The sequence below is a fragment of the Colletes latitarsis genome, unplaced genomic scaffold (assembly GCF_051014445.1).
Source record: "Colletes latitarsis isolate SP2378_abdomen unplaced genomic scaffold, iyColLati1 scaffold0006, whole genome shotgun sequence".
Taxonomy (NCBI): domain Eukaryota; kingdom Metazoa; phylum Arthropoda; class Insecta; order Hymenoptera; family Colletidae; genus Colletes; species Colletes latitarsis.
The window spans coordinates 32,312,203-32,338,930 of record NW_027488366.1 but is presented as its reverse complement, the minus strand read 5'-3'; positions in this window follow the sequence as shown (position 1 = coordinate 32,338,930).

Below are 26,728 nucleotides of genomic sequence, written 5' to 3'. Positions count from 1 at the left end.
TGAATGTTTCAGTGTGGTACCACTTTACTACGTGATGCAATCCAGAAAAAGCCCAGGATCTAGCCATCAGGTATGAGAAATATGCGAAAGAATGAGCCTGATAAGAGCAAATCCCAGACCTAACCTAGACCTAACATGCGTTATCCTCTAAAATATTGAGCGAAACCAGGTTTAATGGACTGTTTCAGTGTGGTAGCACTTTACTACGTGATCCACTCCAGAACTAGCCCAGGATCTAGCCATGAAGTATGAGAAATATGCGAAAGTAAAAGCCTGATGAGGGCAAATCCTAGACCTATCCCAGACTTAACTTGCGTTATCCTCTAAAATATTTATCAAGACCAGGTTTAATTGATTGTTTCAGTGTGGTACCACATTACTACGTGATCCACACCAGAAAAAACCCAAGATCCGTTCAACAAGTATGTGAAGAATGCGAAAGTATGAGCCTGATGAGTGAAAATCCCAGGCCTAACCTAGACCTAACATGCGTTATCCTGAAAAATATTGATCGAAACCTGGTTTAATCGACTGTTTCAGTGTGGTACCACATTATTATGTGATCCAAACCAGAAAATAACCCAGGATCTGTTCAACGAGTATGTGAAGTATGTGAAAGTATGAGCCTGATGAGGGCAAATCCTAGACCTAACCCAGACCTAACATGCGTTATCCTCTAAAATGTTTATCAAGACCAGGTTTAATTGATTGTTTCAGTGTGGTACCACACTACAACGTGATCCAAACCTGAAAAAACCCAGGATCTGTTCAACAAGTATGTGAAAAACGCGAAGTATGAGCCTGATGAGGGCAAATCCCAGACATATCCCAGACCTAACTTGCGTTGTCCTCTAAGATATTGATGGAAACCAGGTTTAATTGACTGTTTCAGTGTTGTACTTCATTACTACGAGATGCAATCCAGAAAAAGCCCAGGATCTAGCCATCAAGTATGAGAAATATGCGAAAGAATAAGCCTGATGAGAGTAAATCACAGACCTAACCTAGACCTAACATGAATTATTCTCTAAAATATTAATCGAAGCCAGGTTTAATTGACTGTTTCAGTGTGGTCCCACATTACTACGTGATCCAAACCAGAAAAAACCCAGGATCCGTTCAACAAGTATGTGAAGAATGCGAAAGTATGAGTCTGATGAGTGAAAATCCCAGGCCTAACCTAGACCTAACATGCGTTATCCTCAAAAATATTGATCGAAACCTGGTTTAATCGACTGTTTCAGTGTGGTACCACATTACTATGTGATCCAAACCAGAAAATAACCCAGGATCTGTTCAACGAGTATGTGAAAAACGCGAAAGTATGAGCCTGATGAGGGCAAATCCCAGACATATCCCAGACCTAACTTGCGTTGAGCTCTAAGATATTGATGGAAACCAGGTTTAATTGACTGTTTCAGTGTTGTACTTCATTACTACGTGATGCAATCCAGAAAAAGCCCAGGATCTAGCCATCAAGTATGAGAAATATGCGAAAGAATGAGCCTGAAGAGAGCAAATCCCAGACCTAACCTAGACCTAACATGCGTTATCCTCTAAAATATTGAGCGAAACCTGGTTTAATGGACTGTTTCAGTGTGGTACCACTTTACTACGTGATCCACTCCAGAACTAGCCCAGGATCTAGCCATGAAGTATGAGAAATATGCGAAAGTAAAAGCCTGATGAGGGCAAATCCTAGACCTATCCCAGACTTAACTTGCGTTATCCTCTAAAATATTTATCAAGACCAGGTTTAATTGATTGTTTCAGTGTGGTACCACATTACTACGTGATTCACACCAGAAAAAACCCAAGATCTGTTCAACAAGTATGTGAAGAATGCGAAAGTATGAGTCTGATGAGGTCAAATCCCAGACCAATCCCAGACTTAACTTGCGTTATCCTCTAAAATATTAATCGAAACCAGGTTTAATCGACTGTTTCAGTGTGGTACCACATTACTATGTGATACAAACCAGAAAAAACCCAGGATCTGTTCAACAAGTATGTGAAAAACGCGAAAGTATGAGTCTGATGAGGTCAAATCCCAGACCAATCCCAGACTTAACTTGCGTTATCCTCTAAAATATTGATCGAAACCAGGTTTAATCGACTGTTTCAGTGTGGTACCACATTACTACGTGATCCAAACCAGAAAAAACCCAGGATCTGTTCAACGAGTATGTGAAGTGTGCGAAAGTATGAGTCTGATGAGGTCAAATCCCAGACCAATCCCAGACTTAACTTGCATTTTCCTCTAAAATATTGATCGAAACCAGGTTTAATTGACTGTTTCAGTGTTGTACTTCATTACTACGTGATGCAATCCAGAAAAAGCCCAGGATCTAGCCATCAAGTATGAGAAATATGCGAAAGAATGAGCCTGATGAGAGCAAATCCCAGACCTAACCTAGACCTAACATGAATTATTCTCTAAAATATTGATCGAAACCAGGTTTAATTGACTGTTTCAGTGTGGTCCCACATTACTACGTGATCCAAACCAGAAAAAACCCAGGATCCGTTCAACAAGTATGTGACGAATGCGAAAGTATGAGCCTGATGAGTGAAAATCCCAGGCCTAACCTAGACCTAACATGCGTTATCCTGAAAAATATTGATCGAAACCTGGTTTAATCGACTGTTTCAGTGTGGTACCACATTATTATGTGATCCAAACCAGAAAATAACCCAGGATCTGTTCAACGAGTATGTGAAATGTGCGAAAGTATGAGTCTGATGAGGTCAAATCCCAGACCAATCCCAGACTTAACTTGCATTTTCCTCTAAAATATTGATCGAAACCAGGTTTAATTGACTGTTTCAGTGTGGTACCACATTACTACGTGATCCAAACCAGAAAAAACCCAGGATCTGTTCAACGAGTATGTGAAGTGTACGAAAGTATGAGTCTGATGAGGGCAAATCCCAGACCTATCCCAGACCTAACATGCGTTATCCTCTAAAATATTTATCAAGACCAGGTTTAATTGATTGTTTCAGTGTGGACCCACATTACTACGTGATCCAAACCAGAAAAAACCCAGGATCCGTTCAACAAGTATGTGAAGAATGCGAAAGTATGAGTCTGATGAGTGAAAATCCCAGACCTAACCTAGACCTAACATGCGTTATCCTCTAAAATATTCATCAAGACCAGGTTTAATTGATTGTTTCAGTGTGGTCCCACATTACTACGAGATCCAAACCAGAAAAAACCCAGGATCTGTTCAACATGTATGAGAAATATGCGAAAGAATGAGCCTGATGAGAGCAAATCCCAGACCTAACCTAGACCTAACATGCGTTATCCTCTAAAATATTTATCAAGACCAGGTTTAATTGATTGTTTCAGTGTGGACCCACATTACTACGTGATCCAAACCAGAAAAAACCCAGGATCAGTTCAACAAGTATGTGAAGAATGCGAAAGTATGAGTCTGATGAGTGAAAATCCCAGTGCTAACCTAGACCTAACATGCGTTATCCACTAAAATATTGATCGAAGCCAGGTTTAGTCGACTGTTTCAGTGTGGTATCACACTATTACGTGACCCAAACCAGAAAAAACCCATGATCTATTCAGCAAGTATGTGAAAAACGCGAAACTGTGAGCCTGATGTGGGCAAATCATAGACCTAACTCAGACCTAAGATGCGTTGTCCTCTAAAATATTGATGGAAATCAGGTTTCATTGACTGTTTCAGTGTGGTACTACATTACTACGTGATGCAATCCAGAAAAAGCCCAGGATCTAGCCATCAAGTATGAGAAATATGCGAAGGAATGAGCCTGATGAGAGCAAATCCCAGACCTAACCTAGACCTAACACGCGTTATCCTCTAAAATATTGAGCGAAACCAGGTTTAATGGACTGTTTCAGTGTGGTACCACACTACTTCGTGATCCAAACCAGAAAAAACCCAGGATCTGTTCAACAAGTATGTGAAAAACGCGAAACTGTGAGCCTGATGAGGGCAAATCTTAGACCTAACCCAGACCTAAGATGCGTTATCCTCTAAAATATTTATCCAGACCAGGTTTCATTGAATGTTTCAGTGTGGTACCACTTTACTACGTGATGCAATCCAGAAAAAGCCCAGGATCTAGCCATCAGGTATGAGAAATATGCGAAAGAATGAGCCTGATAAGAGCAAATCCCAGACCTAACCTAGACCTAACATGCGTTATCCTCTAAAATATTGAGCGAAACCAGGTTTAATGGACTGTTTCAGTGTGGTAGCACTTTACTACGTGATCCACTCCAGAACTAGCCCAGGATCTAGCCATGAAGTATGAGAAATATGCGAAAGTAAAAGCCTGATGAGGGCAAATCCTAGACCTATCCCAGACTTAACTTGCGTTATCCTCTAAAATATTTATCAAGACCAGGTTTAATTGATTGTTTCAGTGTGGTACCACATTACTACGTGATCCACACCAGAAAAAACCCAAGATCCGTTCAACAAGTATGTGAAGAATGCGAAAGTATGAGTCTGATGAGGTCAAATCCCAGACCAATCCCAGACTTAACTTGCGTTATCCTCTAAAATATTGATCGAAACCAGGTTTTATCGACTGTTTCAGTGTGGTACCACATTACTACGTGATCCAAACCAGAAAAAACCCAGGATCTGTTCAACGAGTATGTGAAGTGTGCGAAAGTATGAGTCTGATGAGGGCAAATCCCAGACCTATCCCAGACCTAACATCCGTTATCCTCGAAAATATTTATCAAGACCAGGTTTAATTGATTGTTTCAGTGTGGACCCACATTACTACGTGATCCCAACCAGAAAAAACCCAGGATCCGTTCAACAAGTATGTCAAGAATGCGAAAGTATGAGTCTGATGAGCGAAAATCCCAGACCTAACCTAGACCTAACATGCGTTATCCTCTAAAATATTGATCGAAACCAGGTTTAATTGACCGTTTCAGTGTGGTACCACATTACTACGTGATCCAAACCAGAAAAAACCCAGGATCCGTTCAACAAGTATGTGAAGGATGCGAAAGTATGAGTCTGATCAGTGAAAATCTCAGGCCTTACCTAGACCTAACTTGCGTTGTCCTCTAAAATATTGATGGAAACCTGGTTTCATTGACTGTTTCAGTGTGGTACTACATTACTACGTGATGCAATCCAGAAAAAGCCCAGGATCTAGCCATCAAGTATGAGAAATATGCGTAAGAATGAGCCTGATGAGAGCAAATCCCAGACCAAACCTAGACCTAACATGCGTTATCCTCTAAAATATTGAGCGAAACCAGGTTTAATGGACTGTTTCAGTGTGGTACCACACTACTTCGTTATCCAAACCAGAAAAAACCCAGGATCTGTTCAACAAGTATGTGAAAAACGCGAAACTGTGAGCCTGATGAGGGCAAATCTTAGACCTAACCCAGACCTAAGATGCGTTATCCTCTAAAATATTTATCCAGACCAGGTTTAATTAATTGTTTCAGCGTGGTACCACATTACTACGTGATCCAAACCAGAAAAAACCCAGGATCTGTTCAACAAGTATGTGAAAAACGTGAAAGTATGAGCCTGATGAGGGCAAATCCCAGACATATCCCAGACCTAACTTGCGTTGTCCTCTAAGATATTGATGGAAACCAGGTTTAATTGACTGTTTCAGTGTTGTACTACATTACTACGTGTTGCAATCCAGAAAATGCCCAGGATCTAGCCATCAAGTATGAGAAATATGCGAAAGAATGAGCCTGATGAGAGCAAGTCCCAGACCTAACTTGCGTTGTCCTCTAAGATATTGATGGAAACCAGGTTTAATTGACTGTTTCAGTGTTGTACTTCATTACTACGTGATACAATCCAGAAAAAGCAAAGGATCTAGCCATGAAGTATGAGAAATATGCGAAAGTATGAGCCTGATGAGGGCAAATCCTAGACCTAACCCAGACCTAACATGCGTTATCCTCTAAAATATTTATCAAGACCAGGTTTAATTGAATGTTTTAGTGTGGTTCCACATTACTACCTGATACAATCCAGAAACAGCCCAGGATCTAACCATGAAGTATGAGAAATATGCGAAAGTATGAGCCTGATGAGGGCAAATCCTAGACCTAACCCAGACCTAACATGCGTTATCCTCTAAAATATTTATCAAGACCAGGTTTAATTGATTGTTTCAGTGTGGTCCCACATTACTACGTGATCCAAACCAGAAAAAACCCAGGATCTGTTCAACATGTATGAGAAATATGCGAAAGAATGAGCCTGATGAGAGCAAATCCCAGACCTAACCTAGACCTAACATGAATTATTCTCTAAAATATTGATCGAAACCAGGTTTAATTGACTGTTTCAGTGTGGTCCCACATCACTACGTGATCCAAACCAGAAAAAACCCAGAATCCGTTCAACAAGTATGTGAAGAATGCGAAAGTATGAGTCTGATAAATGAAAGTCCCAGGCCTAACCTAGACCTAACATGAGTTATACTCTAAAATATTGATCGCAACCTGGTTTAATCGACTGTTTCAGTGTGCTACCACATTACTATGTGATCCAAACCAGAAAATAACCCAGGATCTGTTCAACGAGTATGTTAAGTGTGCGAAAGTATGAGTCTGATGAGGGCAAATCCTAGACCTAACCCAGACCTAACATGCGTTATCCTCTAAAATATTTATCAAGACCAGGTTTAATTGATTGTTTCAGTGTGGTACCACATTACTACGTGATCCACACCAGAAAAAACCCAAGATCCGTTCAACAAGTATGTGAAGAATGCGAAAGTATGAGTCTGATGAGGTCAAATCCCAGACCAATCCCAGACTTAACTTGCGTTATCCTCTAAAATATTAATCGAAACCAGGTTTAATCGACTGTTTCAGTGTGGTACCACATTACTATGTGATCCAAACCAGAAAAAACCCAGGATCTGTTCAACAAGTATGTGAAAAACGCGAAAGTATGAGTCTGATGAGGTCAAATCCCAGACCAATCCCAGACTTAACTTGCGTTATCCTCTAAAATATTGATCGAAACCAGGTTTAATCGACTGTTTCAGTGTGGTACCACATTACTACGTGATCCAAACCAGAAAAAACCCAGGATCTGTTCAACGAGTATGTGAAGTGTGCGAAAGTATGAGTCTGATGAGGGCAAATCCCAGACCTATCCCAGACCTAACATGCGTTATCCTCGAAAATATTTATCAAGACCAGGTTTAATTGATTGTTTCAGTGTGGACCCACATTACTACGTGATCCCAACCAGAAAAAACCCAGGATCCGTTCAACAAGTATGTCAAGAATGCGAAAGAATGAGCATGATGAGCGAAAATCCCAGACCTAACCTAGACCTAACATGCGTTATCCTCTAAAATATTGATCGAAACAAGGTTTAATTGACTGTTTCAGTGTTGTACTTCATTACTACGTGATACAATCCAGAAAAAGCAAAGGATCTAGCCATGAAGTATGAGAAATATGCGAAAGTATGAGCCTGATGACGGCAAATCCTAGACCTAACCCAGACCTAACATGCGTTATCCTCTAAAATATTTATCAAGACCAGGTTTAATTGAATGTTTTAGTGTCGTTCCACATTACTACGTGATACAATCCAGAAACAGCCCAGGATCTAACCATGAAGTATGAGAAATATGCGAAAGTATGAGCCTGATGAGGGCAAATCCTAGACCTAACCCAGACCTAACATGCGTTATCCTCTAAAATATTTATCAAGACCAGGTTTAATTGATTGTTTCAGTGTGGTCCCACATTACTACGTGATCCAAACCAGAAAAAACCCAGGATCTGTTCAACATGTATGAGAAATATGCGAAAGAATGAGCCTGATGAGAGCAAATCCCAGACCTAACCTAGACTTAACATGAATTATTCTCTAAAATATTGATCGAAACCAGGTTTAATTGACTGTTTCAGTGTGGTCCCACATTACTACGTGATCCAAACCAGAAAAAACCCAGAATCCGTTCAACAAGTATGTGAAGAATGCGAAAGTATGAGTCTGATAAATGAAAATCCCAGGCCTAACCTAGACCTAACATGAGTTATACTCTAAAATATTGATCGCAACCTGGTTTAATCGACTGTTTCAGTGTGCTACCACATTACTATGTGATCCAAACCAGAAAATAACCCAGGATCTGTTCAACGAGTATGTTAAGTGTGCGAAAGTATGAGTCTGATGAGGTCAAATCCCAGACCTATCCCAGACCTAACTTGCGTTATCCTCTAAAATATTGATCGAAACCAGGTTTAATCGACTGCTTCAGTGTGGTACCACATTACTACGTGATCCAAACCAGAAAAAACCCAGGATCAGTTCAACAAGTATGTGAAGAATGCGAAAGTATGAGTCTGATGAGTGAAAATCCCAGGGCTAACCTAGACCTAACATGCGTTATCCTCTAAAATATTGATCCAAACCAGGTTTAATGGACTGTTTCAGTGTGGTACCACACTACTACGTGATACAAACCAGAAAAAACCCAGGATCTGTTCAACAAGTATGTGAAAAACGCGAAAGTATGAGCCTGATGAGGACAAATCCCAGACCTATCCCAGACCTAACTTGCGTTGTCCTCTAAGATATTGATGGAAACCAGGTTTAATTGACTGTTTCAGTGATGTACTTCATTACTACGTGATGCAATCCAGAAAAAGCCCAGGATCTAGCCATCAAGTATGAGAAATATGCGAAAGAATGAGCCTGATGAGAGCAAATCCCAGACCTAACATGAATTATTCTCTAAAATATTGATCGAAACCAGGTTTAATTGACTGTTTCAGTGTGGTCCCACATTACTACGTGATCCAAACCAGAAAAAACCCAGGACCCGTTCAACAAGTATGTGACGAATGCGAAAGTATGAGCCTGGTGAGTGAAAATCCCAGGCCTAACCTAGACCTAACATGCGTTATCCTCAAAAATATTGATCGAAACCTGGTTTAATCGACTGTTTCAGTGTGATACCACATTATTATGTGATCCAAACCAGAAAATAATCCAGGATCTGTTCAACGAGTATGTGAAATGTGCGAAAGTATGAGTCTGATGAGGTCAAATCCCAGACCAATCCCAGACTTAACTTGCATTATCCTCTAAAATATTGATCGAAACCTGGTTTAATTGACTGTTTCAGTGTGGTACCAGATTACTACGTGATCCAAACCAGAAAAAACCCAGGATCTGTTCAACGAGTATGTGAAGTGTACGAAAGTATGAGTCTGATGAGGGCAAATCCCAGACCTATCCCAGACCTAACATGCGTTATCCTCTAAAATATTTATCAAGACCAGGTTTAATTGATTGTTTCAGTGTGGACCCACATTACTACGTGATCCAAACCAGAAAAAACCCAGGATCCGTTCAACAAGTATGTGAAGAATGCGAAAGTATGAGTCTGATGAGTGAAAATCCCAGACCTAACCTAGACCTAACATGCGTTATCCTCTAAAATATTTATCGAGACCAGGTTTAATTGATTGTTTCAGTGTGGTCCCACATTACTACGAGATCCAAACCAGAAAAAACCCAGGATCTGTTCAACATGTATGAGAAATATGCGAAAGAATGAGCCGGATGAGAGCAAATCCCAGACCTAACCTAGACCTAACATGCGTTATCCTCTAAAATATTTATCAAGACCAGGTTTAATTGATTGTTTCAGTGTGGTCCCACATTAGTACGTGATCCGGACCAGAAAAAACCCAGGATCTGTTCAACAAGTATGTGAAGAATGCGAAAGTATGAGTCTGATGAGGGCAAATCCCAGACCTATCCCAGACCTAACTTGCGTTATCCTCTAAAATATTGATCGAAAACAGGTTTAATTGACCGTTTCAGTGTGGTACCACATTACTACGTGATCCAAACCAGAAAAAACCCAGGATCCGTTCAACAAGTATGTGAAGAATGCGAAAGTATGAGCCTGATGAGGTCAAATCCCAGACCTATCCCAGACCTAGCTTGCGTTATCCTCCAAAATATTGATCGAAACCAGGTTTAATCGACTGTTTCAGTGTGGTCCCACATTACTACGTGATCCAAACCAGAAAAAACCCAGGATCAGTTGAACAAGTATGTGAAGAATGCGAAAGTATGAGTCTGATGAGTGAAAATCCCAGGGCTAACCTAGACCTAACATGCGTCATCCTCTAAAATATTGATCAAAACCAGGTTTAATGGACTGTTTCAATGTGGTACCACACTACAACGTGATCCAAACCTGAAAAAACCCAGGATCTGTTCAACAAGTATGTGAAAAACGCGAAAGTATGAGCCTGATGAGGGCAAATCCCAGACATATCCCAGACCTAACTTGCGTTGTCCTCTAAGATATTGATGGAAACCAGGTTTAATTGACTGTTTCAGTGTTGTACTTCATTACTACGTGAGGCAATCCAGAAAAAGCCCAGGATCTAGCCATCAAGTATGAGAAATATGCGAAAGAATAAGCCTGATGAGAGTAAATCACAGACCTAACCTAGACCTAACATGAATTATTCTCTAAAATATTAATCGAAACCAGGTTTAATCGACTGTTTCAGTGTGGTACCACATTACAACGTGATCCAAACCAGAAAAATTCCAGGATCTAGCCATCAAGTATGTGAAGAATGCGAAAGTATGAGTCTGATGAGTGAAAATCCCAGGCCTAACCTAGACCTAACATGCGTTATCCTCTAAAATATTGAGCGAAACCAGGTTTAATGGACTGTTTCAGTGTGGTACCACATTACTACGTGATGCAATCCAGAAAAAGCCCAGGATCTAGCCATCAGGTATGAGAAATATGCGAAAGAATGAGCCTGATAAGAGCAAATCCCAGACCTAACCTAGACCTAACATGCGTTATCCTCTAAAATATTGAGCGAAACCAGGTTTAATGGACTGTTTCAGTGTGGTAGCACTTTACTACGTGATCCACTCCAGAACTAGCCCAGGATCTAGCCATGAAGTATGAGAAATATGCGAAAGTAAAAGCCTGATGAGGGCAAATCCTAGACCTATCCCAGACTTAACTTGCGTTATCCTCTAAAATATTTATCAAGACCAGGTTTAATTGATTGTTTCAGTGTGGTACCACATTACTACGTGATCCACACCAGAAAAAACCCAAGATCCGTTCAACAAGTATGTGAAGAATGCGAAAGTATGAGCCTGATGAGTGAAAATCCCAGGCCTAACCTAGACCTAACATGCGTTATCCTGAAAAATATTGATCGAAACCTGGTTTAATCGACTGTTTCAGTGTGGTACCACATTATTATGTGATCCAAACCAGAAAATAACCCAGGATCTGTTCAACGAGTATGTGAAGTATGTGAAAGTATGAGCCTGATGAGGGCAAATCCTAGACCTAACCCAGACCTAACATGCGTTATCCTCTAAAATGTTTATCAAGACCAGGTTTAATTGATTGTTTCAGTGTGGTACCACACTACAACGTGATCCAAACCTGAAAAAACCCAGGATCTGTTCAACAAGTATGTGAAAAACGCGAAGTATGAGCCTGATGAGGGCAAATCCCAGACATATCCCAGACCTAACTTGCGTTGTCCTCTAAGATATTGATGGAAACCAGGTTTAATTGACTGTTTCAGTGTTGTACTTCATTACTACGAGATGCAATCCAGAAAAAGCCCAGGATCTAGCCATCAAGTATGAGAAATATGCGAAAGAATAAGCCTGATGAGAGTAAATCACAGACCTAACCTAGACCTAACATGAATTATTCTCTAAAATATTAATCGAAGCCAGGTTTAATTGACTGTTTCAGTGTGGTCCCACATTACTACGTGATCCAAACCAGAAAAAACCCAGGATCCGTTCAACAAGTATGTGAAGAATGCGAAAGTATGAGTCTGATGAGTGAAAATCCCAGGCCTAACCTAGACCTAACATGCGTTATCCTCAAAAATATTGATCGAAACCTGGTTTAATCGACTGTTTCAGTGTGGTACCACATTACTATGTGATCCAAACCAGAAAATAACCCAGGATCTGTTCAACGAGTATGTGAAAAACGCGAAAGTATGAGCCTGATGAGGGCAAATCCCAGACATATCCCAGACCTAACTTGCGTTGAGCTCTAAGATATTGATGGAAACCAGGTTTAATTGACTGTTTCAGTGTTGTACTTCATTACTACGTGATGCAATCCAGAAAAAGCCCAGGATCTAGCCATCAAGTATGAGAAATATGCGAAAGAATGAGCCTGAAGAGAGCAAATCCCAGACCTAACCTAGACCTAACATGCGTTATCCTCTAAAATATTGAGCGAAACCTGGTTTAATGGACTGTTTCAGTGTGGTCCCACATTACTACGTGATCCAAACCAGAAAAAACCCAGGATCCGTTCAACAAGTATGTGACGAATGCGAAAGTATGAGCCTGATGAGTGAAAATCCCAGGCCTAACCTAGACCTAACATGCGTTATCCTGAAAAATATTGATCGAAACCTGGTTTAATCGACTGTTTCAGTGTGGTACCACATTATTATGTGATCCAAACCAGAAAATAACCCAGGATCTGTTCAACGAGTATGTGAAATGTGCGAAAGTATGAGTCTGATGAGGTCAAATCCCAGACCAATCCCAGACTTAACTTGCATTTTCCTCTAAAATATTGATCGAAACCAGGTTTAATTGACTGTTTCAGTGTGGTACCACATTACTACGTGATCCAAACCAGAAAAAACCCAGGATCTGTTCAACGAGTATGTGAAGTGTACGAAAGTATGAGTCTGATGAGGGCAAATCCCAGACCTATCCCAGACCTAACATGCGTCATCCTCTAAAATATTTATCAAGACCAGGTTTAATTGATTGTTTCAGTGTGGACCCACATTACTACGTGATCCAAACCAGAAAAAACCCAGGATCCGTTCAACAAGTATGTGAAGAATGCGAAAGTATGAGTCTGATGAGTGAAAATCCCAGACCTAACCTAGACCTAACATGCGTTATCCTCTAAAATATTCATCAAGACCAGGTTTAATTGATTGTTTCAGTGTGGTCCCACATTACTACGAGATCCAAACCAGAAAAAACCCAGGATCTGTTCAACATGTATGAGAAATATGCGAAAGAATGAGCCTGATGAGAGCAAATCCCAGACCTAACCTAGACCTAACATGCGTTATCCTCTAAAATATTTATCAAGACCAGGTTTAATTGATTGTTTCAGTGTGGACCCACATTACTACGTGATCCAAACCAGAAAAAACCCAGGATCAGTTCAACAAGTATGTGAAGAATGCGAAAGTATGAGTCTGATGAGTGAAAATCCCAGTGCTAACCTAGACCTAACATGCGTTATCCACTAAAATATTGATCGAAGCCAGGTTTAGTCGACTGTTTCAGTGTGGTATCACACTATTACGTGACCCAAACCAGAAAAAACCCATGATCTATTCAGCAAGTATGTGAAAAACGCGAAACTGTGAGCCTGATGTGGGCAAATCATAGACCTAACTCAGACCTAAGATGCGTTGTCCTCTAAAATATTGATGGAAATCAGGTTTCATTGACTGTTTCAGTGTGGTACTACATTACTACGTGATGCAATCCAGAAAAAGCCCAGGATCTAGCCATCAAGTATGAGAAATATGCGAAGGAATGAGCCTGATGAGAGCAAATCCCAGACCTAACCTAGACCTAACACGCGTTATCCTCTAAAATATTGAGCGAAACCAGGTTTAATGGACTGTTTCAGTGTGGTACCACACTACTTCGTGATCCAAACCAGAAAAAACCCAGGATCTGTTCAACAAGTATGTGAAAAACGCGAAACTGTGAGCCTGATGAGGGCAAATCTTAGACCTAACCCAGACCTAAGATGCGTTATCCTCTAAAATATTTATCCAGACCAGGTTTCATTGAATGTTTCAGTGTGGTACCACTTTACTACGTGATGCAATCCAGAAAAAGCCCAGGATCTAGCCATCAGGTATGAGAAATATGCGAAAGAATGAGCCTGATAAGAGCAAATCCCAGACCTAACCTAGACCTAACATGCGTTATCCTCTAAAATATTGAGCGAAACCAGGTTTAATGGACTGTTTCAGTGTGGTAGCACTTTACTACGTGATCCACTCCAGAACTAGCCCAGGATCTAGCCATGAAGTATGAGAAATATGCGAAAGTAAAAGCCTGATGAGGGCAAATCCTAGACCTATCCCAGACTTAACTTGCGTTATCCTCTAAAATATTTATCAAGACCAGGTTTAATTGATTGTTTCAGTGTGGTACCACATTACTACGTGATCCACACCAGAAAAAACCCAAGATCCGTTCAACAAGTATGTGAAGAATGCGAAAGTATGAGTCTGATGAGGTCAAATCCCAGACCAATCCCAGACTTAACTTGCGTTATCCTCTAAAATATTGATCGAAACCAGGTTTTATCGACTGTTTCAGTGTGGTACCACATTACTACGTGATCCAAACCAGAAAAAACCCAGGATCTGTTCAACGAGTATGTGAAGTGTGCGAAAGTATGAGTCTGATGAGGGCAAATCCCAGACCTATCCCAGACCTAACATCCGTTATCCTCGAAAATATTTATCAAGACCAGGTTTAATTGATTGTTTCAGTGTGGACCCACATTACTACGTGATCCCAACCAGAAAAAACCCAGGATCCGTTCAACAAGTATGTCAAGAATGCGAAAGTATGAGTCTGATGAGCGAAAATCCCAGACCTAACCTAGACCTAACATGCGTTATCCTCTAAAATATTGATCGAAACCAGGTTTAATTGACCGTTTCAGTGTGGTACCACATTACTACGTGATCCAAACCAGAAAAAACCCAGGATCCGTTCAACAAGTATGTGAAGGATGCGAAAGTATGAGTCTGATCAGTGAAAATCTCAGGCCTTACCTAGACCTAACTTGCGTTGTCCTCTAAAATATTGATGGAAACCTGGTTTCATTGACTGTTTCAGTGTGGTACTACATTACTACGTGATGCAATCCAGAAAAAGCCCAGGATCTAGCCATCAAGTATGAGAAATATGCGTAAGAATGAGCCTGATGAGAGCAAATCCCAGACCAAACCTAGACCTAACATGCGTTATCCTCTAAAATATTGAGCGAAACCAGGTTTAATGGACTGTTTCAGTGTGGTACCACACTACTTCGTTATCCAAACCAGAAAAAACCCAGGATCTGTTCAACAAGTATGTGAAAAACGCGAAACTGTGAGCCTGATGAGGGCAAATCTTAGACCTAACCCAGACCTAAGATGCGTTATCCTCTAAAATATTTATCCAGACCAGGTTTAATTAATTGTTTCAGCGTGGTACCACATTACTACGTGATCCAAACCAGAAAAAACCCAGGATCTGTTCAACAAGTATGTGAAAAACGTGAAAGTATGAGCCTGATGAGGGCAAATCCCAGACATATCCCAGACCTAACTTGCGTTGTCCTCTAAGATATTGATGGAAACCAGGTTTAATTGACTGTTTCAGTGTTGTACTACATTACTACGTGTTGCAATCCAGAAAATGCCCAGGATCTAGCCATCAAGTATGAGAAATATGCGAAAGAATGAGCCTGATGAGAGCAAGTCCCAGACCTAACTTGCGTTGTCCTCTAAGATATTGATGGAAACCAGGTTTAATTGACTGTTTCAGTGTTGTACTTCATTACTACGTGATACAATCCAGAAAAAGCAAAGGATCTAGCCATGAAGTATGAGAAATATGCGAAAGTATGAGCCTGATGAGGGCAAATCCTAGACCTAACCCAGACCTAACATGCGTTATCCTCTAAAATATTTATCAAGACCAGGTTTAATTGAATGTTTTAGTGTGGTTCCACATTACTACCTGATACAATCCAGAAACAGCCCAGGATCTAACCATGAAGTATGAGAAATATGCGAAAGTATGAGCCTGATGAGGGCAAATCCTAGACCTAACCCAGACCTAACATGCGTTATCCTCTAAAATATTTATCAAGACCAGGTTTAATTGATTGTTTCAGTGTGGTCCCACATTACTACGTGATCCAAACCAGAAAAAACCCAGGATCTGTTCAACATGTATGAGAAATATGCGAAAGAATGAGCCTGATGAGAGCAAATCCCAGACCTAACCTAGACCTAACATGAATTATTCTCTAAAATATTGATCGAAACCAGGTTTAATTGACTGTTTCAGTGTGGTCCCACATCACTACGTGATCCAAACCAGAAAAAACCCAGAATCCGTTCAACAAGTATGTGAAGAATGCGAAAGTATGAGTCTGATAAATGAAAGTCCCAGGCCTAACCTAGACCTAACATGAGTTATACTCTAAAATATTGATCGCAACCTGGTTTAATCGACTGTTTCAGTGTGCTACCACATTACTATGTGATCCAAACCAGAAAATAACCCAGGATCTGTTCAACGAGTATGTTAAGTGTGCGAAAGTATGAGTCTGATGAGGGCAAATCCTAGACCTAACCCAGACCTAACATGCGTTATCCTCTAAAATATTTATCAAGACCAGGTTTAATTGATTGTTTCAGTGTGGTACCACATTACTACGTGATCCACACCAGAAAAAACCCAAGATCCGTTCAACAAGTATGTGAAGAATGCGAAAGTATGAGTCTGATGAGGTCAAATCCCAGACCAATCCCAGACTTAACTTGCGTTATCCTCTAAAATATTAATCGAAACCAGGTTTAATCGACTGTTTCAGTGTGGTACCACATTACTATGTGATCCAAACCAGAAAAAACCCAGGATCTGTTCAACAAGTATGTGAAAAACGCGAAAGTATGAGTCTGATGAGGTCAAATCCCAGACCAATCCCAGACTTAACTTGCGTTATCCTCTAAAATATTGATCGAAACCAGGTTTAATCGACTGTTTCAGTGTGGTACCACATTACTACGTGATCCAAACCAGAAAAAACCCAGGATCTGTTCAACGAGTATGTGAAGTGTGCGAAAGTATGAGTCTGATGAGGGCAAATCCCAGACCTATCCCAGACCTAACATGCGTTATCCTCGAAAATATTTATCAAGACCAGGTTTAATTGATTGTTTCAGTGTGGACCCACATTACTACGTGATCCCAACCAGAAAAAACCCAGGATCCGTTCAACAAGTATGTCAAGAATGCGAAAGAATGAGCATGATGAGCGAAAATCCCAGACCTAACCTAGACCTAACATGCGTTATCCTCTAAAATATTGATCGAAACAAGGTTTAATTGACTGTTTCAGTGTTGTACTTCATTACTACGTGATACAATCCAGAAAAAGCAAAGGATCTAGCCATGAAGTATGAGAAATATGCGAAAGTATGAGCCTGATGACGGCAAATCCTAGACCTAACCCAGACCTAACATGCGTTATCCTCTAAAATATTTATCAAGACCAGGTTTAATTGAATGTTTTAGTGTCGTTCCACATTACTACGTGATACAATCCAGAAACAGCCCAGGATCTAACCATGAAGTATGAGAAATATGCGAAAGTATGAGCCTGATGAGGGCAAATCCTAGACCTAACCCAGACCTAACATGCGTTATCCTCTAAAATATTTATCAAGACCAGGTTTAATTGATTGTTTCAGTGTGGTCCCACATTACTACGTGATCCAAACCAGAAAAAACCCAGGATCTGTTCAACATGTATGAGAAATATGCGAAAGAATGAGCCTGATGAGAGCAAATCCCAGACCTAACCTAGACTTAACATGAATTATTCTCTAAAATATTGATCGAAACCAGGTTTAATTGACTGTTTCAGTGTGGTCCCACATTACTACGTGATCCAAACCAGAAAAAACCCAGAATCCGTTCAACAAGTATGTGAAGAATGCGAAAGTATGAGTCTGATAAATGAAAATCCCAGGCCTAACCTAGACCTAACATGAGTTATACTCTAAAATATTGATCGCAACCTGGTTTAATCGACTGTTTCAGTGTGCTACCACATTACTATGTGATCCAAACCAGAAAATAACCCAGGATCTGTTCAACGAGTATGTTAAGTGTGCGAAAGTATGAGTCTGATGAGGTCAAATCCCAGACCTATCCCAGACCTAACTTGCGTTATCCTCTAAAATATTGATCGAAACCAGGTTTAATCGACTGCTTCAGTGTGGTACCACATTACTACGTGATCCAAACCAGAAAAAACCCAGGATCAGTTCAACAAGTATGTGAAGAATGCGAAAGTATGAGTCTGATGAGTGAAAATCCCAGGGCTAACCTAGACCTAACATGCGTTATCCTCTAAAATATTGATCCAAACCAGGTTTAATGGACTGTTTCAGTGTGGTACCACACTACTACGTGATACAAACCAGAAAAAACCCAGGATCTGTTCAACAAGTATGTGAAAAACGCGAAAGTATGAGCCTGATGAGGACAAATCCCAGACCTATCCCAGACCTAACTTGCGTTGTCCTCTAAGATATTGATGGAAACCAGGTTTAATTGACTGTTTCAGTGATGTACTTCATTACTACGTGATGCAATCCAGAAAAAGCCCAGGATCTAGCCATCAAGTATGAGAAATATGCGAAAGAATGAGCCTGATGAGAGCAAATCCCAGACCTAACATGAATTATTCTCTAAAATATTGATCGAAACCAGGTTTAATTGACTGTTTCAGTGTGGTCCCACATTACTACGTGATCCAAACCAGAAAAAACCCAGGACCCGTTCAACAAGTATGTGACGAATGCGAAAGTATGAGCCTGGTGAGTGAAAATCCCAGGCCTAACCTAGACCTAACATGCGTTATCCTCAAAAATATTGATCGAAACCTGGTTTAATCGACTGTTTCAGTGTGATACCACATTATTATGTGATCCAAACCAGAAAATAATCCAGGATCTGTTCAACGAGTATGTGAAATGTGCGAAAGTATGAGTCTGATGAGGTCAAATCCCAGACCAATCCCAGACTTAACTTGCATTATCCTCTAAAATATTGATCGAAACCTGGTTTAATTGACTGTTTCAGTGTGGTACCAGATTACTACGTGATCCAAACCAGAAAAAACCCAGGATCTGTTCAACGAGTATGTGAAGTGTACGAAAGTATGAGTCTGATGAGGGCAAATCCCAGACCTATCCCAGACCTAACATGCGTTATCCTCTAAAATATTTATCAAGACCAGGTTTAATTGATTGTTTCAGTGTGGACCCACATTACTACGTGATCCAAACCAGAAAAAACCCAGGATCCGTTCAACAAGTATGTGAAGAATGCGAAAGTATGAGTCTGATGAGTGAAAATCCCAGACCTAACCTAGACCTAACATGCGTTATCCTCTAAAATATTTATCGAGACCAGGTTTAATTGATTGTTTCAGTGTGGTCCCACATTACTACGAGATCCAAACCAGAAAAAACCCAGGATCTGTTCAACATGTATGAGAAATATGCGAAAGAATGAGCCGGATGAGAGCAAATCCCAGACCTAACCTAGACCTAACATGCGTTATCCTCTAAAATATTTATCAAGACCAGGTTTAATTGATTGTTTCAGTGTGGTCCCACATTAGTACGTGATCCGGACCAGAAAAAACCCAGGATCTGTTCAACAAGTATGTGAAGAATGCGAAAGTATGAGTCTGATGAGGGCAAATCCCAGACCTATCCCAGACCTAACTTGCGTTATCCTCTAAAATATTGATCGAAAACAGGTTTAATTGACCGTTTCAGTGTGGTACCACATTACTACGTGATCCAAACCAGAAAAAACCCAGGATCCGTTCAACAAGTATGTGAAGAATGCGAAAGTATGAGCCTGATGAGGTCAAATCCCAGACCTATCCCAGACCTAGCTTGCGTTATCCTCCAAAATATTGATCGAAACCAGGTTTAATCGACTGTTTCAGTGTGGTCCCACATTACTACGTGATCCAAACCAGAAAAAACCCAGGATCAGTTGAACAAGTATGTGAAGAATGCGAAAGTATGAGTCTGATGAGTGAAAATCCCAGGGCTAACCTAGACCTAACATGCGTCATCCTCTAAAATATTGATCAAAACCAGGTTTAATGGACTGTTTCAATGTGGTACCACACTACAACGTGATCCAAACCTGAAAAAACCCAGGATCTGTTCAACAAGTATGTGAAAAACGCGAAAGTATGAGCCTGATGAGGGCAAATCCCAGACATATCCCAGACCTAACTTGCGTTGTCCTCTAAGATATTGATGGAAACCAGGTTTAATTGACTGTTTCAGTGTTGTACTTCATTACTACGTGAGGCAATCCAGAAAAAGCCCAGGATCTAGCCATCAAGTATGAGAAATATGCGAAAGAATAAGCCTGATGAGAGTAAATCACAGACCTAACCTAGACCTAACATGAATTATTCTCTAAAATATTAATCGAAACCAGGTTTAATCGACTGTTTCAGTGTGGTACCACATTACAACGTGATCCAAACCAGAAAAATTCCAGGATCTAGCCATCAAGTATGTGAAGAATGCGAAAGTATGAGTCTGATGAGTGAAAATCCCAGGCCTAACCTAGACCTAACATGCGTTATCCTCTAAAATATTGAGCGAAACCAGGTTTAATGGACTGTTTCAGTGTGGTACCACTTTACTACGTGATCCACTCCAGAACTAGCCCAGGATCTAGCCATGAAGTATGAGAAATATGCGAAAGTAAGAGCCTCATGAGGGCAAATCCTAGACCTATCCCAAACTTAACTTGCGTTATCCTCTAAAATATTTATCAAGACCAGGTTTAATTGATTGTTTCAGTGTGGTACCACATTACTACGTGATCCACACCAGAAAAAACCCAGGACCCGTTCAACAAGTATGTGACGAATGCGAAAGTATGAGCCTGGTGAGTGAAAATCCCAGGCCTAACCTAGACCTAACATGCGTTATCCTCAAAAATATTGATCGAAACCTGGTTTAATCGACTGTTTCAGTGTGGTACCACATTATTATGTGATCCAAACCAGAAAATAACCCAGGATCTGTTCAACGAGTATGTGAAATGTGCGAAAGTATGAGTCTGATGAGGTCAAATCCCAGACCAATCCCAGACTTAACTTGCATTATCCTCTAAAATATTGATCGAAACCTGGTTTAATTGACTGTTTCAGTGTGGTACCAGATTACTACGTGATCCAAACCAGAAAAAACCCAGGATCTGTTCAACGAGTATGTGAAGTGTACGAAAGTATGAGTCTGATGAGGGCAAATCCCAGACCTATCCCAGACCTAACATGCGTTATCCTCTAAAATATTTATCAAGACCAGGTTTAATTGATTGTTTCAGTGTGGACCCACATTACTACGTGATCCAAACCAGAAAAAACCCAGGATCCGTTCAACAAGTATGTGAAGAATGCGAAAGTATGAGTCTGATGAGTGAAAATCCCAGACCTAACCTAGACCTAACATGCGTTATCCTCTAAAATATTTATCGAGACCAGGTTTAATTGATTGTTTCAGTGTGGTCCCACATTACTACGAGATCCAAACCAGAAAAAACCCAGGATCTGTTCAACATGTATGAGAAATATGCGAAAGAATGAGCCGGATGAGAGCAAATCCCAGACCTAACCTAGACCTAACATGCGTTATCCTCTAAAATATTTATCAAGACCAGGTTTAATTGATTGTTTCAGTGTGGTCCCACATTAGTACGTGATCCGGACCAGAAAAAACCCAGGATCTGTTCAACAAGTATGTGAAGAATGCGAAAGTATGAGTCTGATGAGGGCAAATCCCAGACCTATCCCAGACCTAACTTGCGTTATCCTCTAAAATATTGATCGAAAACAGGTTTAATTGACCGTTTCAGTGTGGTACCACATTACTACGTGATCCAAACCAGAAAAAACCCAGGATCCGTTCAACAAGTATGTGAAGAATGCGAAAGTATGAGCCTGATGAGGTCAAATCCCAGACCTATCCCAGACCTAGCTTGCGTTATCCTCCAAAATATTGATCGAAACCAGGTTTAATCGACTGTTTCAGTGTGGTCCCACATTACTACGTGATCCAAACCAGAAAAAACCCAGGATCTGTTCAACAAGTATGTGAAAAACGCGAAAGTATGAGCCTGATGAGGGCAAATCCCAGACCTATCCCAGACCTAACTTGCGTTATCCTCTAAAATATTGATCGAAAACAGGTTTAATTGACCGTTTCAGTGTGGTACCACATTACTACGTGATCCAAACCAGAAAAAACCCAGGATCAGTTCAACAAGTATGTGAAAAACGCGAAAGTATGAGCCTGATGAGGGCAAATCCCAGACATATCCCAGACCTAACTTGCGTTGTCCTCTAAGATATTGATGGAAACCAGGTTTAATTGACTGTTTCAGTGTTGTACCACACTACTACGTGATACAAACCAGAAAAAACCCAGGATCTGTTCAACAAGTATGTGAAAAACGCGAAAGTATGAGCCTGATGAGGACAAATCCCAGACCTATCCCAGACCTAACTTGCGTTGTCCTCTAAGATATTGATGGAAACCAGGTTTAATTGACTGTTTCAGTGATGTACTTCATTACTACGTGATGCAATCCAGAAAAAGCCCAGGATCTAGCCATCAAGTATGAGAAATATGCGAAAGAATGAGCCTGATGAGAGCAAATCCCAGACCTAACATGAATTATTCTCTAAAATATTGATCGAAACCAGGTTTAATTGACTGTTTCAGTGTGGTCCCACATTACTACGTGATCCAAACCAGAAAAAACCCAGGACCCGTTCAACAAGTATGTGACGAATGCGAAAGTATGAGCCTGGTGAGTGAAAATCCCAGGCCTAACCTAGACCTAACATGCGTTATCCTCAAAAATATTGATCGAAACCTGGTTTAATCGACTGCTTCAGTGTGGTACCACATTATTATGTGATCCAAACCAGAAAATAACCCAGGATCTGTTCAACGAGTATGAGAAATATGCGAAAGAATGAGCCGGATGAGAGCAAATCCCAGACCTAACCTAGACCTAACATGCGTTATCCTCTAAAATATTTATCAAGACCAGGTTTAATTGATTGTTTCAGTGTGGTCCCACATTAGTACGTGATCCGGACCAGAAAAAACCCAGGATCTGTTCAACAAGTATGTGAAGAATGCGAAAGTATGAGTCTGATGAGGGCAAATCCCAGACCTATCCCAGACCTAACTTGCGTTATCCTCTAAAATATTGATCGAAAACAGGTTTAATTGACCGTTTCAGTGTGGTACCACATTACTACGTGATCAAAACCAGAAAAAACCCAGGATCCGTTCAACAAGTATGTGAAGAATGCGAAAGTATGAGCCTGATGAGGTCAAATCCCAGACCTATCCCAGACCTAGCTTGCGTTATCCTCCAAAATATTGATCGAAACCAGGTTTAATCGACTGTTTCAGTGTGGTCCCACATTACTACGTGATCCAAACCAGAAAAAACCCAGGATCAGTTGAACAAGTATGTGAAGAATGCGAAAGTATGAGTCTGATGAGTGAAAATCCCAGGGCTAACCTAGACCTAACATGCGTCATCCTCTAAAATATTGATCAAAACCAGGTTTAATGGACTGTTTCAATGTGGTACCACACTACAACGTGATCCAAACCTGAAAAAACCCAGGATCTGTTCAACAAGTATGTGAAAAACGCGAAAGTATGAGCCTGATGAGGGCAAATCCCAGACATATCCCAGACCTAACTTGCGTTGTCCTCTAAGATATTGATGGAAACCAGGTTTAATTGACTGTTTCAGTGTTGTACTTCATTACTACGTGAGGCAATCCAGAAAAAGCCCAGGATCTAGCCATCAAGTATGAGAAATATGCGAAAGAATAAGCCTGATGAGAGTAAATCACAGACCTAACCTAGACCTAACATGAATTATTCTCTAAAATATTAATCGAAACCAGGTTTAATCGACTGTTTCAGTGTGGTACCACATTACAACGTGATCCAAACCAGAAAAATTCCAGGATCTAGCCATCAAGTATGTGAAGAATGCGAAAGTATGAGTCTGATGAGGTCAAATCCCAGACCTAACCTAGACTTAACATTCGTTATCCTCTAAAATATTGATCCAAACCAGGTTTAATGGACTGTTTCAGCGTGGTACCACACTACTACGTGATTCAAACCAGAAAAAACCCAGGATCTGTTCAACAAGTATGTGAAAAACGCGAAAGTATGAGCCTGATGAGGGCAAATCCCAGACCTATCCCAGACCTAACTTGCGTTATCCTCTAAAATATTGATCGAAAACAGGTTTAATTGACCGTTTCAGTGTGGTACCACATTACTACGTGATCCAAACCAGAAAAAACCCAGGATCAGTTCAACAAGTATGTGAAGAATGCGAAAGTATGAGTCTGATGAGTGAAAATCCCAGGGCTAACCTAGACCTAACATGCGTTATCCTCTAAAATATTGATCCAAACCAGGTTTAATGGACTGTTTCAGTGTGGTACCACACTACTACGTGATACAAACCAGAAAAAACCCAGGATCTGTTCAACAAGTATGTGAAAAACGCGAAAGTATGAGCCTGATGAGGACAAATCCCAGACCTATCCCAGACCTAACTTGCGTTGTCCTCTAAGATATTGATGGAAACCAGGTTTAATTGACTGTTTCAGTGATGCACTTCATTACTACGTGATGCAATCCAGAAAAAGCCCAGGATCTAGCCATCAAGTATGAGAAATATGCGAAAGAATGAGCCTGATGAGAGCAAATCCCAGACCTAACATGAATTATTCTCTAAAATATTGATCGAAACCAGGTTTAATTGACTGTTTCAGTGTGGTCCCACATTACTACGTGATCCAAACCAGAAAAAACCCAGGACCCGTTCAACAAGTATGTGACGAATGCGAAAGTATGAGCCTGGTGAGTGAAAATCCCAGGCCTAACCTAGACCTAACATGCGTTATCCTCAAAAATATTGATCGAAACCTGGTTTAATCGACTGTTTCAGTGTGGTACCACATTATTATGTGATCCAAACCAGAAAATAACCCAGGATCTGTTCAACGAGTATGTGAAATGTGCGAAAGTATGAGTCTGATGAGGTCAAATCCCAGACCAATCCCAGACTTAACTTGCATTATCCTCTAAAATATTGATCGAAACCTGGTTTAATTGACTGTTTCAGTGTGGTACCAGATTACTACGTGATCCAAACCAGAAAAAACCCAGGATCTGTTCAACGAGTATGTGAAGTGTACGAAAGTATGAGTCTGATGAGGGCAAATCCCAGACCTATCCCAGACCTAACATGCGTTATCCTCTAAAATATTTATCAAGACCAGGTTTAATTGATTGTTTCAGTGTGGACCCACATTACTACGTGATCCAAACCAGAAAAAACCCAGGATCCGTTCAACAAGTATGTGAAGAATGCGAAAGTATGAGTCTGATGAGTGAAAATCCCAGACCTAACCTAGACCTAACATGCGTTATCCTCTAAAATATTTATCGAGACCAGGTTTAATTGATTGTTTCAGTGTGGTCCCACATTACTACGAGATCCAAACCAGAAAAAACCCAGGATCTGTTCAACATGTATGAGAAATATGCGAAAGAATGAGCCGGATGAGAGCAAATCCCAGACCTAACCTAGACCTAACATGCGTTATCCTCTAAAATATTTATCAAGACCAGGTTTAATTGATTGTTTCAGTGTGGTCCCACATTAGTACGTGATCCGGACCAGAAAAAACCCAGGATCTGTTCAACAAGTATGTGAAGAATGCGAAAGTATGAGTCTGATGAGGGCAAATCCCAGACCTATCCCAGACCTAACTTGCGTTATCCTCTAAAATATTGATCGAAAACAGGTTTAATTGACCGTTTCAGTGTGGTACCACATTACTACGTGATCCAAACCAGAAAAAACCCAGGATCCGTTCAACAAGTATGTGAAGAATGCGAAAGTATGAGCCTGATGAGGTCAAATCCCAGACCTATCCCAGACCTAGCTTGCGTTATCCTCCAAAATATTGATCGAAACCAGGTTTAATCGACTGTTTCAGTGTGGTCCCACATTACTACGTGATCCAAACCAGAAAAAACCCAGGATCAGTTGAACAAGTATGTGAAGAATGCGAAAGTATGAGTCTGATGAGTGAAAATCCCAGGGCTAACCTAGACCTAACATGCGTCATCCTCTAAAATATTGATCAAAACCAGGTTTAATGGACTGTTTCAATGTGGTACCACACTACAACGTGATCCAAACCTGAAAAAACCCAGGATCTGTTCAACAAGTATGTGAAAAACGCGAAAGTATGAGCCTGATGAGGGCAAATCCCAGACATATCCCAGACCTAACTTGCGTTGTCCTCTAAGATATTGATGGAAACCAGGTTTAATTGACTGTTTCAGTGTTGTACTTCATTACTACGTGAGGCAATCCAGAAAAAGCCCAGGATCTAGCCATCAAGTATGAGAAATATGCGAAAGAATAAGCCTGATGAGAGTAAATCACAGACCTAACCTAGACCTAACATGAATTATTCTCTAAAATATTAATCGAAACCAGGTTTAATCGACTGTTTCAGTGTGGTACCACATTACAACGTGATCCAAACCAGAAAAATTCCAGGATCTAGCCATCAAGTATGTGAAGAATGCGAAAGTATGAGTCTGATGAGTGAAAATCCCAGGCCTAACCTAGACCTAACATTCGTTATCCTCTAAAATATTGATCCAAACCAGGTTTAATGGACTGTTTCAGCGTGGTACCACACTACT